Source organism: Aythya fuligula, chromosome 18 (assembly GCF_009819795.1).
Source record: "Aythya fuligula isolate bAytFul2 chromosome 18, bAytFul2.pri, whole genome shotgun sequence".
Lineage (NCBI taxonomy): Eukaryota > Metazoa > Chordata > Aves > Anseriformes > Anatidae > Aythya > Aythya fuligula.
Genome location: NC_045576.1, coordinates 8,326,678 through 8,345,583, shown reverse-complemented (window position 1 = coordinate 8,345,583; position 18,906 = coordinate 8,326,678). Strand labels below are relative to the sequence as shown.

The 18,906-nt window shown below is 39.1% G+C and overlaps 1 protein-coding gene across 2 annotated transcripts in view; it reads right to left on the bottom strand.

Annotated features, from left to right (window-relative positions):
* CA10 (carbonic anhydrase 10) overlaps positions 1-18,906 on the bottom strand; it is a 199,612-nt gene that overhangs the window by 163,219 nt on the left and 17,487 nt on the right. The gene's annotated exons all lie outside the window — the stretch shown is intronic.

The window sequence follows — 18,906 nt, the reverse complement described above, 5'->3', positions numbered from 1 at the left end:
AGCAGATCAGACAATATGCAAATGTTCTGCCATCACTTGTGTTTTGCTTGGTATCTTCATGTTTAGAGCAACTCTCTTTCACTGAGCTACAGAAAGCTCAGCTAGCTTTTGTATTATTAGTTGTGTTTGTTTTTTTTTTTTAATCAGACACTTTCAATCCCTTGCACTAGGTCTAAGAAATTTTAACATCTAGTACACAGCTACAAAGATGCTGGATTTAGCAGCTTTCTGCTGCAGTTTCATTTCTAGATCACATATTATATACAGAAGGCACAATTACCCTGGGAAAAGTTCCAACATTATAATAAAATTGTTGTTGTCATCATTAAAACTTACAAAGAGAATGTGATACTCAGACTAAAAGGGATAAAAGATGAGGACCACTACATACTGTTCTATCAGCAACAAAATAACAGTTATGATTTAACTGACTGTAAATTGCAGAAACAAAAGTAAAGCTGAAGTTAATTAAACATACTGACAGAAGGCCCAACCATTTCTGCTTACCAGAAGCCTGGGCACACAGCAGAATGGGGTACTTCTGGATGTAGATTTCCCCTTGGAGTACTCGCACTTGTGCCATCAGTTGAATGGTGACATGGTAAACTGAAAGGGCTGCCATACTGTGTGCTCTTTGCTTTCTGCAGATGACATTACCTTCACTTTTTAACCTCTGTATCACTGTGTAGAGAACTCAAACTGTGTCTGGCTTTGTTGTGCTGGACTACACTATACGAACATTTGGAAAATGGCAAATCCCAACCCACAATCCAAAATATCTGAGCAGCAAAATATTCATACCCAGCCTGATCAGTGATTTTTGGAATCCCAACACTGGTTCACAGAGGTTACTTTTATGGTTATGTGCAACAGAAGGCCTTAAAGATTTCAGGATGCTTCAGCAATAGGAGAGAACACCAATATGTGAGTCCCAAAAAGCACAGCAATTATTCTTCCACTTAAAATTCCCCAGAAAATTAAAGTGCATTCAAGTTATTACTGATACACACATCTAAAGCTAGTACAGCCAACCAGAGGCAGCTGCATTTTATAAAAGGGTGAAAAAAGTACATATGTAGATTCAGGCAACTTAAGGAGACTTCAGGGAGGCCAGAATTTTCAAAAGGAACTGTTCTTTGTCAGTATTTATAGAAACATATACAACAGAAAAACGTATAGGTTTTCCCCATCTAAATATGTGCCAGGTCTGAAAGAAATAGTCCAGTATTCAGTTTAAACCAAGATTAAAGGGCACGAGCTCTGCAGTTCTGTTTCATTGTGTTGAGCCAAACACACACACACACAAAGCAGTATCAGGAAAACTAAGATTTTTGTCATATTTTTAAAAATCTGTTGCATTAGTATGGAAATAAAGACTACATGAGATGAGCAAGAAAATTAGATTATCAAAGCTTTGTACTAAATAATTGGATGTCTGTGCAATCACTTCAGCTATCAGAGAAGACCATGACCTGGCATCACTCTGCACTTCCCCCAGATACCAGATCCATATCTCTTCAATATACATGAAAATGAAACACACAAAAAGGAATGCAATAAGCAAAATAATCTGCTTTTCCACAGCTATATGAAGTGCCTAAGATAGAGCAAGAGCACTGGTGGGCTACTCCTGATTCACAGAAAACTGAGGCCACTGAGGAAATTGAGAAGCAAGGCATGTTGTTCTGAGAGAGGAGCTAGGGAGATGCCCAGTGCCATGCCAAGACTTCTTGAACCCTGAAACCTCTACCTTTTATACCAGTTCAGGTAAAACATCCTGCAATAACAGCACAGTGACTGAACATAGATTTTCACTCTGTTGTGCATATGAAATCTAGCTTGGTGCCAAAGATTTACTCCGATTGATCCTGCAGGGACTTTGCTTAAGGAAAAAGATTTATAAAGCTCTAATTCCTCTGAATGCAGAAGGAGAAGGGATTGGTAAGGGCAAGAAGCAGACAGTGTCTTCTGAGAACTTCTCCTAACCCATTACCCAACCTGTCTTTTGAAAGTGGGCAAGTGGTCTGATCAGAGGAGCAAAAAAGCTGTTCTCTGTTTATGAAACAGACCCATACCTGGATTAGCAATGGAACAAAGGAATATAAAATTAGAATGAACAGACATATGGACAGTCCTTGCTGGGAATCCTATCTGGGCCACTTACACCTGATGCCCATACAACACAGGGTCTGTACAATTGGTGTATCAGTGCCCATCTGACAGCATGGCACTGTGCCTGGATAAACAGGTTCAACCTTATGGCTTAGGAATTATTGCCAAGGAAAAGGATTCTTCATATGCGCCACCTCATGACACTGCAAATAGCAGAATTCTCTCCACATCCTTCTTATTTCAATTAAAGAGAAACTATTGTACATCTCATTGCAATTCTCCTGCTTGAGGACCATAAAGAGACATGCATGCTCGCTTTGTGGCTTCTGGTATTCCTGTGTGCCTACCCGAATAGAGAGGCGCCTACATGGCAGCTCCTTTGTTTTGGCAGGACCTGTCACACAAAATACTAGGGAGGCAAAAGGCCTAGAAAGCAATTCTGTGTTACCGGAGAGGGTTAAGTATCTAAGTAAAATAAATCATTTCCAATACCTCAGGGACTTATGCTTTTACTGCTGATTTCAAAATACCCAGAGTAGGAACTTGTACAGAACCTTTATGTGCCTTTTGTTTCCAAGATGCATCTTTGTTTCTCTAAGGCATCAAAATAAACAGGCTAAACCAAAGAAACACTTTGCTGTTTGGAACAGAGCACAGGTAGCTCTGCAACAGCTATGTTATCATCAACAAGGTATTCTGCATTAGCAGGGAAGGTCCAAAATGCCACGTTTGTCCAAAGTGCTAGAGGATATTGGAATGACCTCCATTTGCTACAGTGTTCTCTTCCTCCTACTGAAATCACTGGAATCTGAGATTAGTTGTTGTGCGGATATAACACCATTATGTCAGACCTATTGCAATGCAGCTGCTGTAGAGGAGACAGGATATTTATTCAGAGCAGAAATGACGTGTTGCTTTCATTTTGTCAGGTTATTGGAGGTCTGTCTTAATGTGGAGTGTAAAATTAAAGGCTAACCTCTGCAAGATGTCAAGCATTTTCGTTTCCTTGTGACTTCCATGTATAGAAAAGTAGCACTTCCTATATTACAACTACAGTGCAGTAAACACAAACGCCAAACGATGCCAATGCCACATAAACTCAACAGCTACCTATGTCTAGCTTATTGGTTAAAACCTGTAGGCTTACGATTCAAAGAGGAGCTGTGTACTCAGTCAAACTGTTTTAAAATCATCACATAACAGTGTATCCAGTGTACCCAGATGCTGTATACAGCATGCAGGTGCTGAAATACCTGCATAAGAAGATTCAGAGATGCCTTCATCTAGTTGGATGGCTAATGCTAACACAATATAAAACACAATAATTAATAATAAAATACCCCTCAGTAAATATGGCTATTTGGATTAGATAAGTAAGTTATTCTACTATTAGTTATTTACTTTATTTAAGCAAAAGATAGAATGGCTTGCATCTGATGCCGTCCACACCTGAGCATAAGCCAGCAGCATCCTGCCAGATCAGAGTTCTCCATTCCTTGACTACCATTTCACCCAGATAAAAAATGCTGGACTACAGAGAAACCTTTTTATATTTGATTTTTATTGATCTGAGCTCTTCTGATTGATACATTAATCATTCTGTACATTTCTCTTTTAACAGTCTGCTTTTGATGACCTGATCAGCATTGCTCTGGCATTAAATACATAAGAATATATATTTAAACAAAAAAAAAAGTGGAAAAAGTAGTTTAATATTTTTTTCCTAAACTCCATTTCCAGAATGCTAGACAATGTACACACTTTGTAATTATTTTAAATTCATAGTTCTAATTACTACATTTTATATGTATCTTTTGCACACTGTTAAACCCAAGGATGGGTTGCCCAAATTCTGGATGGAACACAGACTTGCTCAATCTAAACAATCATTTTTGACATCTTGAATCATACAAGTACCAGCTTTTGGCTCACACCAACAAAGGCCTCTTAAAGCAAATGGAATAGACATGTTTAAAGTGGACCAGACAGCAGGGGAGCTAAGCAGATGCAATTAGCTTAAGATTCAGCCTTCTAAAATTAACGTTCACTTTGTTTAAAACAAGTCTGTACATAATTGTAGCTATTATTTAAGACATTTTATGTAGCCTTTTATATATTAAGAAAACACAACAAACCTAACAACACATGCACTTCAGGCACTATATAAAGCATCATTTATAAATGAATACTTACAGGACACGAAAGGTTAGCCTGCTTATGAATACTACAGCCTACATTGTATGCATCACCATACGATGAGGGAGGAAAAACAAAACAAAGGATTATAAAGGGATCAATAAATAAAATGCTTTCATCAGCTATGCCAGATTTTTTTTTTCCTGGATAACATTTTGCTCAGAAAACATGCAAATGCTCTTTCATTAAGTTAATACTTTCCAATTCCATAAATCCTTCTTCCACTGTCCCCATGTGTAAAAGCTCTCACTGCTGCTGTGAATTGCAAACAGTATTCAATACAGGCAAAAGGGATGTGACCTGTTTTTATCATGTCTGAGGGCAAAAGCAAAGTACTACCATGGGAACTCTGCTATGGCACAGAGACTTGACTATTCTCTGTATTTTCTACTTATTGTAATTTTGTGTTCCAGTATGACTACAATTAAAAACCTGGGCCAAAGGGTAAGATTTCATATGAGCAGGCTGATATGTATGCAGGCAGTAGTAACAAACTACGTGGCATTATATTGCAGTATAGCTAACAGCTGCATCTACTCTCTCTGTGTAGTTGGCTTTTGATGAGAGGCACCAAGTGTCCAGAGCCACTAAATTCTGCTTGAAGAACCTTAAACTAAGATGTTTGCAACTACTTAAGCCCAGAGTAAAAGGAAAAGCATTCTTCTTACACCACTGTTTAACCAGAACTCTGCAAGACTTTGGTAGTACCTGGCAGTAGCCTGGTTTGCAGGATGTGCGATGTGTGTGTAAGGCTCAGCTCAGTTCTGTGACTGTGCACTTCCACTTACCTACCAGTAAACATGAGTTGTAATACCAGTTATCATCCTGTTGTGTTTGAGAAATTAAACGGCAGGATTTAGTAGAAGGGATCACATGAAACAGTGCTTATTAGGTGCTTGTTAATGGCAGCTGTATAAACAGATGGTTTTGGGTGGTGGGTCCTAACTTGTAATAAGCACTTTTCCAAAAGGGGTATTTGCCCAATCGTGCAACTGTTGTTTAAGTTCTAATATATTGAAGTAATATTAAATTTTCTTGTATCTAAAGCTTTTAGTGAGAAAAAGTTGAAATCCCTTTGACATACTCCTCCCTGAGCACCTAACTATACCAAAGGAAATGATGGATTGCACTGCGGGGTGAATTTATGTCACTGTGCCCAATTTCACATGAAACCTGCATACTGTTCCTAACTCCAGTTGTAAAACATCAAACATCCCTGTAAAGACATCCTTTTAATGTGACTAATGCACGTGTAAAATATGAAGTCCACATAATGTCAGAGACAGTATGTTACCCTCTCCAAGTAGTTTTTGGCATTAATGGCTGGAATGCTAAGATGCTGTTCCATTTAATATTATTTGCTTCAATTTTTAAAATATTTTTTGGGGGGGTTAATTTTCCTTCAGTAAATTTTAACTTCTGAAGGGGTTAAGAAATAGAGGATTTCAGTATAGCTCTCTCTGTGTTGTCCAGGAAAGCTGAGCAGATTTGTTTGATGTGACAGAGTATTGAAGGTTCTACCCAGAAATTTCTTATCAACTTTGGATGTGACCCTCTTCTTACCCAGATCCCAGATGTATCTATGGGATTCACTTTGTTTTTGAATGAGGTACGGTTGGCACTAGAGTCAGAACTGCATCAAAGCTGAACTACTGTAAGAAATCAAAGCAATTAAATTAATGCAGGAGAAAAATACATAGCTCTATTGCAGCAATTAGAACAAAATACTGTTTGTAAGCGGTGCAGGAAATTCAAAACGGTAAGCCAGAGACTCAGCACCTTTCATTTCAAGACAGTCACTGATGGCATGCTTAGGGTTTCATGGGTCCTAAACCTTGTTAACACTATTTGGCTCTCACCATTTTCCAGAGTTTCCTCTATGAGTATCAGCACACAGCATAGTCTATTCTGTGTTGTGATCGATGGCGTAGTTTCTCTCTGATCAGTTGCTTAATCATGTCTAGATACAAAGTCTGAAAAGCTCTATAAAATAATGTAGTAAGAAGAAGCAAGACATCTTGTGATATTAACTTCGGAAATAGCTCTTACTTTACATTGTGCTGCATGCCCTCCACTTCCATTAATTTCAATGCAGTTTGGGGACACTCAGCAACTTCAAAGCAATGGTCTCAATATCCTTGAGCCTTTAAACTTCAATACATTATTAATGCTAAATTAATAGGGCTTCCTTTAAAAGGAAACCACTAAGTTCCTTCCACAGGAGCACACATGATATTGACATCTCATCGAGTTTATGACCCTACTTGCTCTCTGTACTCTCTAAACATAAAGTCACCAACCAGTAACAGAACAAACAGTCAGAGACCGTCCTGTTAAGTGCCATAGGCAGATCTTTTTTTATTCTTTTCCTTGGCTATGGTAAAGAAAAATGATTTCTTCAGCATTCTTCCCGTGAGGGAGCTGTGCCCAGAATTTAATATTTGTCACTGCTTAGGAAAACTCAAGGGTAAAAATAAAGGTCTTCCAATTAACCTCAAGACAAATGGCATGGCATCAATAATAGGGGCTTGATCCTACAGAATACACAGCAGCCTCATATCACACTGAATTCTACAGCTTCATGAAACCTTGTGGTCCACAATGTGATATGGGAATGTTCTGGAGGGCTACGTCATATGCAAAGAATTAATAAATGCTTAACCAGTCCTATTACACATATTTCCACAGTCTTAACAGTGGGGACATACCTGAAAAAGAAGCAAGAAGGCTGCCTTTAATCACCCTTGAAAACTTAGCAGAACTATAAATGACACTCTGTAGGCCTAACACACACATTACTCTAACTTCAGGTAATACCAAATGATGCACTTTTCTGAGACGGGAGGAGTCGTGTTCTCCTGGCTAACAAAGCTGCATATAAACAACTGCAACAACACAATGTCATTCAAAAGATAATAGAGGGGAGGCAAAATTATTCTGATTACGCTGAATTGGATTCAGAGACCTAGATTTTTAGGCATACTGGGGTTGATAGTCAGGGCACTAATCCAGATCATCTCACAGCTCACTGGACTACTGAAATCCTCAGCACTTAAACCTTATGTCCTGATGTTTTCAGAGATCAGAAAGTCAAAAAATGTTTTTCTGACCATATAATAACAGCTTTGCCACCATCAAGAAGAAACCTAATGTCAGAGGATAAGCCAAGATATGGATCCATTTCAGGCAGTGGTATCAAAACAGAAAATTGAACCCATCATAATGTGACTTTCTTGCAATTGCTCTTCATCACCACTTCAGTTTATTAGTTTCTTAGCAGAAAGTGGTTCTTGGTTACAGTTACTAGACATTTCTTAACAGAATACAAAAAAAAAACCTCACAACTTTCTATGTAATTTTTCTGAATTTAAAAGTGACAGCCTTTATGCCAATGAGTAGTAGATTATACCATAAGTTCTTTCAGTGGCGTTAAAAAGATTTTGAAGTATTTTTCAACATAAAGTATTGTTTCAGACTGACATAGATTTTGATCTGCTCAGAATAAGGCTTCTACATCGTGCAGACTTCCAGAAAAGCCCGGTTTATGCCTATCACCATCACTACACATGACAAGAGTAGAAGAGTCTTAAATAGCAATGAATTCATTAAATTCCCTTTAAACTGCCAAAAAGGGTTAGGATCATTGGGTTTAATTGTGTGCAACCAAACATTGAGATGCCGCAAACTGTCAAAAACTCCAAGGCCCATGTTAACAATACAGGGTTTATATATACATTTCCTTCACTCCATTCCTGGAAGACTGTGAAAAATCAGTGTATATTACTGGAGGCAAGAAAAAGGACTGAAGAGAGATATCTGCTTGTGAGATACAAGGGCAACTCAGAACAAGAAAAGATTTTTAGAGACCCCGAAAAGCAAGGAAAGACTGGCCCTGCATCATAAAAAGGTATTGAAGGTCACAAACTGAGAGTATACTTACCCACTACATCATTAATGAACCCCAAATCATTTAATAAAACAAAGTGCACAGCTCAGAATGCCTGAAGTATTTAACCTGGCCACAAGACAAACATGAACACTGTGTATCAACAGCATTAACTTACTTTGCATGAATTAAATTTATGATACCAGAGGCAACTTAGTAAAGTAGAGAAGAAAATAAAGTAGTGTCATCAAAACCTCAATCCACTTACTTCCTTGTAACCTAAATGATGGAGAGTCAAGAAAATAGAAACTTTTTTTTTTAAACTTCATCATGCTCCCAATCTTGAAAGAAGATAAATCACTCTCTCTGCCTCTCCTCACCATTTTTGCTTCCCTGCAGTTCTGTGGAATATCCCTCAGAGATTACTTCTATCATCCATCTGTCCATAGTTGTATTTATCCACTGATGCTGGACAAAGTCGTACCCTTCCCCCTCTTTGGACTGATTCCTGAGATAGCAGCATTATTCTGGCACTCCGCTACTATTCTGTTATTTAAGAAACATTTACAACAACCACCCTATTCCAAGCAACAATACACTTGGCTAGAAATGATGCAGCTATGTCTACCTTAGGTGACAGTAGAGAACAGTTTATCTTTCCAAACCTTACTAAATTTCTTGGCTTCTTGGTCCTTGCAAAGGTGTCCCCTATGCATCCTCCTCAGCCACTTCTTCAGCCATGAGTCAAAAGCAGTGATTTGCTGTTTTCCTCTGCCTCGCATTCAGTTTTGAAGTTAAGATGGAAGACATTTCACACTGGCTGCAATGCCTGTACCTGCTTCATTTTGCTGTTTTAGAATTTTAATCGCTTTCTCAATTTTTGATGTAGAAATCCCAGGTAGGCAAAAAAAAAAACAAAAACAACAAAAACAAAAAAAAACCTTCATTTGGTTATCTCTGTTGTTCACAGCTTGCTCTCCTTGTCTTTGAGAGATGAGACTTTGGACAAAGATAAAAGAAAAAGAAAAAAAACCACTAGAGGTAAGAATTCAAAAAATATATTTAGTTTAAGAGAACTGTATGGAGAAATACATCCATACATGCCACTGCAAAGGTTTCATCAGGGATTTCCTAGCTTTCCTTCTTTTCATCTGTGTGTTCCTGTTTCTTCCAAGTCAAAACCCACAGAAGTTTCAGACAGTCTTATATATTTGCCTGTAGCAAGAGGAAAGAATTTTCTTTAGTGAGGACAAAACCAAGTCAGGACTGGAAATGGAAGCTGTAGCTTTTAAATGTGTATGTTTCCCATCTCATTGGCCTTGCATATCTGAAGCAGAGATGCCTGGCAGTTTCCAGTGTCCTTTGAAAAGCAGACAGTATTGCATCTGCTACCCAGGTTTCCTCCATATTTTATTTATATTTACCTTTATTCTGAAAACTTCTCAAGGTCTACTTCTGTGCTAAACCTTGTTATTGCTCTGTGTTTCATCTTTGGCTGAGACCTTGACTGAAATGAAAAAAAAAAAAAAAAAAGAAGGAAATCCTAGGAGCTGTGAAAGCCCTGCCTCCTTCACACTCCATGGGGCAGAACTGGTGACAAGCTGCAGATGGGATCATCCCAGTAGCTCAGCCACAAACACCAGCTGCCCACCACCTACTGAGCAAACTACTGAATATGATGGCAGTACAGGAAAATCTGTCCATCGATAATACTCATTGCCCTCATCATTTAATTTATAATCATGCTGAACAGTTATCCATTTATTGATGTATGTAGATACCCACTAAATCTCCACCTAAACTCAACCACAGCACAGTACTACAAAGTAACATACTACCTTAGCAGTAAGCCCATGAGCCCCAGAACAGCAGCTTTCAAAATACCAGAGACAGGGAAAAACATCCTCAAATGCAAGGCAATTCAGAGAAGCTTTCCTTCTTTCAGTTAAGATCCTTATTATTTTAAATTTTTATCAGTGAATGCTTCAAAGAACAATTGAGAGTAACGCTGGCAAATTCTTCTATGCAGCTGCCTGCAGAAAACACTACATACCCTGGAGACACAGACATCCCATACCTGATTATGCACAAATAAATGCCTGCTGAGCTTTCCACATATACTGAGCACTGGAGATGGGAACAGAACAGTAGGATATGCACAACTACAGACCTAGTCCATAAACATAGCATCTAACAGAAAACAGGCCCTCATGTCCTGTACCTGCTTCTTTCTCTGTGTTTCAGCCTGTCACTTAAGCCTTTGATTTATGTATGCAGAATTGGTTGCAGGTACAGATGAAAAAGCTGCGGCCAAGCAGCGTGCCCACTTCAAAGCGTCTGCACTCCTGAAAGGAAATTACCAACCACATTCTGCTGACAACTGGCTTGTTGACATTGCCTTTACTAGGATTTGCCTGCAGTCACACACGGCACAGATATCCAAGCAGCTGCAGACAGCTCTGCCTGTCAGCAGTACCAGGCTAACTTGGCTCTACAGCTGCAGGATTAGAGCTGGTCTGTGCCTGGGCAGTAAGGAGCACAAAGAGATACGGGCTGGGTGGAAATGCCTGTGGAAGTCAGTGACAGTGCTACCAGAAGTCAGACTGGAGGAACTAAGTTAATTCCAGCCCTTTGCTCTTCTCACTAGAACACACCAAGTTTTATATGTAACATCTCAGCTACTCTATAAACTCTAAGTCCACTTACAATAGCCTTCTGAATGTTAGGCAAACTATCCGGGAGATTGCCAGGATATTTGGAATAGTGAAATTAATCTAACAAAAAGAAACTCTTGTTTGTAGCCCCCCCCCCAGAAAAAAAAAAAAGACATTTTGACATCAGTCTCAGATACTAAAATCATCACAGCAGCAGCCAGGAGAAACTGGCTGAATGCTGCACACCACAGTTCTTCCCTTCACACAAATGCCTGCCGAGCTGTTAGTGAAAACTCTGTGCTAGCCACCAGGGAAACGCAGTGAGGGCTGATGAATAATGCACACAAATCAAAGTCCATTACATCTGGCTGGGTGACCATACAATTACACAACGAACAATACTACTGACTCCGTAAGCTTGATTTTGAGCCCTGTTAGACAGATGCTAGGGTCAAAATTGGATGACAAAACTGGATACATGGAAAGGATCTTACACCAGGGTCCTTTATCCAGCTCTCGGCTTCATACCAGGACAGGTTCACTGCAACTGCCATGCTACGGTGCCAGGTTTTCTCTCAGCTACACAGACAACTGAGCCACAGTACCAGAAGATGCCAACTTATTTTACATTTAGTCAGACTGATCTCCACCCTTCCATACATTCTTGGAGTTGATCCAGCCACATACCTAAAAGGAATCATGTGTTTTCTTAAATCCTTATGGTACTGTGTATGTGGCATCTGTTTGTTTTTTCCCCAACACAACTTTGTGCAGCAATATGTTGATAAGACTGCTCTTATTTATTTTTTGTACTTTTTGCAGCACCAAAGAGTTGTAGAGGTCATATGCTAGAAACAGCATAAAACACAGAGAACCACCAGTGTTCAAGAGCTTAAGAGACCTCATTGTTTAGCTGGAGAACAGACAGCTTAATCGTGACTGTATCTGCTTTAAACTGTTCTATGGAACTTCAGAACTTAGGACAAATCCTTACTGTAAGCATCTCCTGTCTGTAGTGTTTGCCAAAGCCCTGCCTTCACCTCCTGGTTCTGAAAATCAGGCATGTTTACGGTCTTCTTACTGGTACATCAATATACATAAGGAGCTTGAGTCTATAACTCGCAGTAATGCAAGCAGCCCATGTAACTCAAAGGGATTTCTTGTATGAGTGAAGATTAACAAGATTTAACAAGACCGACACAGTGCTCTGCGGAACACAACATTTTGATAAATGGTGCTCTTGTAGCAGCTTATTCTAGGCCCATTCTACAAGATTTAAACTGATAGGAATTATTCTACTTCAGATATGCTCTGAATAGAGTTCCAGAACACACATCTGAAGGGAGACCCATCTGTATCATCATCTTTCTTTTTGAGTTTGGATTTCTTTAATTGCGATTTCCCCAACTGCAACCCAAGGCAGAAGTGAAGAATGTGGCACTGGGGCTTGCCCAGTGGTGTGTATTTACTTTACAAACAGTCACCATTTCTTTTCATTATTTTCTGCCATTAGAGGGTAGCCTGAGTGTATGGGAGATGTCAGGATAGTAAATAAAACAACCACCTCTGATATTAAAGAAGTAAGTGAGGTCTATTTACTCCCCAAGAACAGAAGACTACTTAAACAAAAATAATCAATTTTAGGTTAATGCTTTCTTAAAATACACTTTTCTTCTACGACAATCCAAGAATTGTCAACATTTACACAAACAGTTGTTGTAGGGCAATATTTATCCTAGCAGTCTCTGTAGGGATAACAGCAATTTGAGTTGAAAGATCTACTCCTTTCCCTCTTCCCCACCCCAGAAACAGCTCATAATAAAGGAACAAATTTTCTCCTTTGGGTGGGATTGAGTTAATACAATTGCAACATTTTTTGGTGAATTTGGCATGAGTGAAACTACACTTTGTTATGACAGACATTTAGCAAACTATCTTTACCACATTGGGATATCAACATTTCCTTTCTTTTAATTCTTTGCTAGCTATTCTATGTACAAGAGAAAGAAACAACCAAACATTTAAGGTTTTGTGGACAATCAAGCTATACTATTGAGAAGTAAAACAAACAAAAACCCAAACGATTAGGGATTCCATTTTGGAAATTAACTCAATAATCTAAAAGTGATCACTAATCACTTTTCATCATACATCTTTAAAGGATTTTTAATTCACAATTATAGACTTGTCACAGATCAGAGGCTAAGTGCACATTAAAACGTTAGGCTGTAACTGTTCTGTTTCTGTTCAGCACAGTGGTAATCCACAGATAACACTACAGCAGTTGGAATAAGTGTCAAGGTGATCCAGAAGCTGAGCAAATTTTAACTGTCTCAAAAAGCACAACAGTTCTCACATCATGTCACTTCTGATCTGAAGTGCTAATCTTTCTCTTCTTCCCCAACCAACTTTTCATTCATCCCAAGTATAGAAGAAGACAAAGAAATACTAGATATAGACTAATTAAGGAAAATGTTAAAGCCCAAACTCCAAACACCTGCTGAAATACCACCACCACTTTCCTTCCATCTGTGTTCAGCCATGTTCTTGAATTTAGTGCAGTACATGTATAACGTGCACAAGTGCTGTAGTGAAATGAGGTTTGGCACTAGAAAATGATGTGGAGGACATGCACTGGCATATTTTCTTAGGACAATTTCCCCCCACGTACAGGCATTTTGCATAAAAGCTGCCTCTTCATAATTTAACACCCCCTACTCTCCTCCTTGGCACTGTTTCTCAAATAAGTTAATCTGCAAACCCAGAAGCTACAGGAACTCATCTGACATCAGTCAAGAGAAACTAGTACAGTACTAGTCAGATTAGCATCCCAGCTATAAACACAACCTTAAATCAACATACACAAGATCAGAATCAACTTAAAATGCCAGCACAGACATTTGTGTTGGGTTTAACTAATGCAATATAAAACTGGTGTCATTTACACTATTTCATCTTTGAGTACCAACTAGCTGTGTGCAGCCTTATCTCACGTAAATCTGCAGTAAAAACAATGTAAGATTTGGACCTAGACGCCTCAAAACCCTCAAGGTGTCTTTTTATTGCTTTATAGTTTGTCTGGGAAATTATTTCTGTGCAATGTAGTGCAAAGCCCTGTGACACTGATTCAACAGTGAGATATGAGTCCACTCTTTGACTTACTCAAAGAGGGTTCTGAGCAGCAGCAACTCTTTAATGCTCTGCAACAATTAGGGGAAAGCATTTTGACATACCTGAGCAAAAGGTACTACAGAAAGTTCTGTTTAAATTAATTATATTTCTCTAGGCTTTAAGAACCACAATCACTCCTAATGGATTCAAAGGTGAGATATTTTACTTAACCTCCTACCCACGCTGATATTAAAAGGCTAGTATAGGAATTCTTTAACAATCCTCCATGCATTACAAGACCTAGATAGTCTTTAGGAAGGAAGAGATTTCCAAACTTCACTCCAAATCACAATGGACAAGAGGATCGCTACACTTATAAAGCCCTAATAGCTCTCAGCATTGCCTCGTTCAGTAGAGAGAGCAAAAACTGTCTTCTTAAGAGTCTGATCCCTTCCTCCTCCACTGCAGTCTGGTCGAATGTAGAGTGACTTCAACAGAATGAGATCTGAACCCAGATCTGCACCTAGCAATTATGTAAGAACCTCGTGGTTCTTAGGTTAGGTAAGTTAGCAGAAACTAAGGGGGGGCAATTCTCGAAATCATAGAGCTGCCTAAAAGGAGAGGACTGGTTTTGCTTTATGCTTTTCTTTGGATGGCTATTAGACTATTTTTCTCAACCTTACACTTGGGATGGAGATAGAAAGGCTGCTGGTTAGACTCTCAGTGTAGAAGAAAACCCTCAAAGGCTCATCATTATCTGAAGCCAACCTAGCAGTGTTATGAAAGGCCACTTCAGTCATAGTCTTCCTAGCAATTCAGGGTAAAAGTATCGTGGTTTTTTTTTTTTTTTTTTTTTTTTTTTTTTTTTTTTTCTTAAATACATGATTCAAACTTCTAAAATATTTGATTCCTGAGCACTCCTGAAGAGGTGGTGTCCCCCTTTTCTACAAATTAATGCTACAGTCAAAGAAAGATACTCCCCACATCTGCTTAGCCAATTTGTTGCCTCAGTGAACAATTTTTCCATGCTTAGACTTGCACAGCACTTGATACATACAAAACGTTTCTCCCATTGACCTCCTTTAGCTGTATCTGCTCAGCACTTCTGCAAAAGGGGCCTCAGGGGAAAGAGGAAACATATAATTAGTGACCACCCTTGAAAAGTTTGATTAAAGTGAGTTGCCAAGCAACACAAACTCTGGCAGAGACAGGGATAAAATCCTATTCTCTAGAGAAGACTTAAATTCCTATGTGACTATTTTTTCCTCTTTCTGCAGTCCGCTCCTTTATTCACTGTGTCCTGCAACCTCTGCAATAAAATGAGAAAGTGCTAAACTAGTAATCCTCGTGCAGGCAACAATACTTCTGTTATTTCTTACTTGGAGTATTAAGATAACTTTAGATTGTGAGAGTGTATAAATTCCTCACTTGCCTCTCCCCTACTCTTATTTTAGATGAAAACTAAATAATAAATAAATAAAAGGAAAGAAAGAAAACTCTACCAAATGGCATCATTCTTGTATCTACCAACGTGATCACAAAGTTAGGTCTTTCCTCTCCTTGCAATACCTGTTGCAGACCTAATTTTCTCCTTTCTCTCTGCCTTCCCCATTCCTCATTCAAGCACAGTCTCCTCTGCACCAACTGTCTTCTCGTCTCCCCAGCCTAGCCCCAGTACAGCTGTCTTCACCCAGCCAGCCAGTCCCAGTTACAGCAGGTACTGAAATCCTGCCCAGAGCACTTCATCTGATAAACAAGCAGGCTTTCTAACTTATTTGAAGCTAATGAAGGAGATCTGTTTTTCCCAGATGCTGATTCCATTTTTATCACACTTACATGTAAATATATGCATGTGTGTGACATGGTATACATCTGCTTACAAATATGCATAATATTTAGCACCATAATTAACAGTAATGCACTTTACATGAAAGCAAAAACAACAACAGATCAGATCAAATAACCTGGGAAGCAACCAGTAGATGAGATGAATGCTTCCTTTAAGAGCAGGTTACAGAGGAACTTGTGGGAGAGGGAAACACCTAGGGAAGTGAGCACATGGACCAGCAGCTGCAAGAAGCTCGAGGAAAGGGGCAGGCACTGCACTCAGCAAGGACAGGACCAGGGACAACAGCTGATGGAACACATTCTGCTGAGTCACTGATTGTTAGCAAGGGTCCTGAATGTAGTCCCAATAGGAGAAAACCGTGAACCAGTGCTTAAGTTTTAAGGCCCTAACACCCATGGACTGTCCTTGCTCACATTGACATCCTTTCTCTGGCAAATGATTCTCAGAGCTGTCTATCCCCCTTCAGCCCATAACCTGGATGCATTTGAAAGAGAGGCAAACAAGTTTCAGAACTGTTGATCTGCAGTAATAGCCATCAGCAAAAGCTTTGAAAAAAAATACGAAAATAGCTAGCCAAGAGAGATCCTTCATCTCAAACCTTCCAGCCATTGCAGACAGAGGTTTAGGAATCTCCTGAGCCAGGGGTTGTACTCTATTAACCTGGGAATAACTGAGAGTACCAATAATGACTTCTTGCTTCAAGTTCCTTACTACTTGCAGAGCAAAATAAGGCCCCCAGCTCTCATCTCAAGGAAGAGACAGCCTACAGCTAGTGCACGTCAGATGTATATTTAGCGAGATCAGTGGAGCTGTGCTGACTTACTGTGCACAGTATCAGTTAAGCTGGAGCAGCATCCAAAAGCTCCAATTAGGAGGAGAACTCCATCCTGTCAGGCACTAGATAAATACCTACAGTCATGCATGCCCTATCCCAGGGAGACAGGCTAGGCTGCCTTCATATGCTTCTAATTGGGCTTTCCTTGAAACAGATCCCAAGTCTGCAACATTTGCAGAATGTAGTTGTTTGTTTACTCCACTGGACTGGAACATGAGAATTACTTTAGTCTATCCCTTGCGAAATGCAGACCTTGCCAATATAGCAAAGGATAGAACTCAAAGTCTAATAAGAAGGTATAAAACATACCTTCATTCTTCAGGCTTTAGGTATTTGACTGGCTCATCAGCATCTGTCCATCATAAAAAAAATAAATAATTGTATCAGCCCTGTATGCTCAAGAAATAGGACATTCATAGTTCAGGCATCTTCAGCCACCTGGAGAAAGTTGTTAGCTCCATCCAGCTCTGTCAGGTGACATTTTGGCCTTCCTCGCCTTTCAGAGTGGAAGTAGGAGAAGCAGGGAAAAAAGAAGAGATGGTGTACATCCATATGCCTCCTTTTTAACCCTGCATCAGAAGGGAATTGACATTTCCCTGATGGCCCTCTGATAGCTCATTTGCTCTTGAGTCAGCCCTTTCTGACACAGATAGCCTTTCTTTGTGCTTTTTTCATTGTCATTTACAGATTGTTTTAAACAGCTTGCATAAGTGTCTTCAACAATGTAGAAATGCTGAGCATCTAAATATGATATGAGAACCATACTGTGATGTACATCATAAGTAATCAACTCTGTTAGAGGAATCATTAAGCTCATCATAAATATCTTCAAAAGACGGTTTTGAGCTAGATAAAAGAATGAAAACAAAACCCCAGTCCCAAGTCCGAATGATGTATAAATTCTGTCTTGTAAATAACAAGCAGGACATTCTCTCGGGGGCAGTGGGAACTAAAACTAACTGTTGCCCTTCTTCGGGAACAGCTATGTTAGGTAAGGCACAAGGGAAAAGAGGCCACATAAAACACTTGTAATGTTTCAGCATCACCAGAGTTTAACCTGGGAAAGCTTTTACTGGAAAGCTTCCAACTCTGCCAGCTCTTTTTTACATAGCGGATTTTATTCCACAGCTGAAGACCTTCAAAATAACAAAACTATGCAAAGGAAAAGCAGATTGACTTTTTGGCAGGAAGTCAATGTGCAAATACTAATGAAATAATCTGAGTAAGCAGTCAAACTCCTCAAAGGTCAACTGCTACGTAGGGAAGAACTTTAGAGCATTTAAGTTATTAACAATTTTGTCTTTCAGGATTCTGACAGTTTTTGTGTTCCAACTTATGGGTTTAAAATCAAGATTTGATGACTGAACAGTCAAGCTCTCTGTATTTCTATCTCTATGATTTCCAGACAAAAAGATTGTCTTATTCCTATGGAAGCCACCAGACTCCTGAACGTTTAGGACCAAAACCAAAAGCAATTAGGAAAGTGGGCTATCATCAGTGCTCTTTCTCATTTGATTCTGACAAAGTGCACTACAAAAGACACAATCCCGGTGCCATTTTCCTTGCTGCATCCTTGCTATTAGTATATATCCTCATTCTTTTACCTATTCCTCCATTCTTTTTTTATTCCATCCACCACAACCAAGTGCTTTTTATCCCCCTTACTGGTCTACTCCTGTCCTTCTCCTATTTTAGAATTAAGGAATGGGTGCAAGCAATGACAGGAGGTGAAGAGAAGAAAATTATGCTCAGGAAAACAAGTGTATGACCTCATACTCCCTAAGCTTTGAAATAGTTTAGGTTTAAAATATGTTACTTCTATTAAGAGTACATGAAAGAACATTTGCTCTACCCTTGATTGGTTTCATCATCTTAAGTTGGGAATTTAAAGAATCTTTTATTTTGTTGATGCTGCTTTAGATGGCCCCCTCTTTTTGCAGGTCTCCATGAGTATAACTTTTGCCTCTTAAATCGCAAGGAAAAAATGTGCGTGAAAGGTTAGGCAGTCTTCCTATTTAATACTCAGAAAGTACACTGGATAAATTTAAACTCTGTCTATTAGATTCAGTTTAGGCCCTTTCCAAGTAAACAACCTAAATTAATACAAACAAGGTTGATTTCATTTTAGGAGTGCCTACGCTACTTGTAGCCTTTTAATTAAATTGATGCATTTAAAATCACTTTTTATTTAGGCTTTGCCTACAGAACATGAAACATCCTTAGCCAACATAAAATCATAAATAAGAGTACAAAATACTAGGAG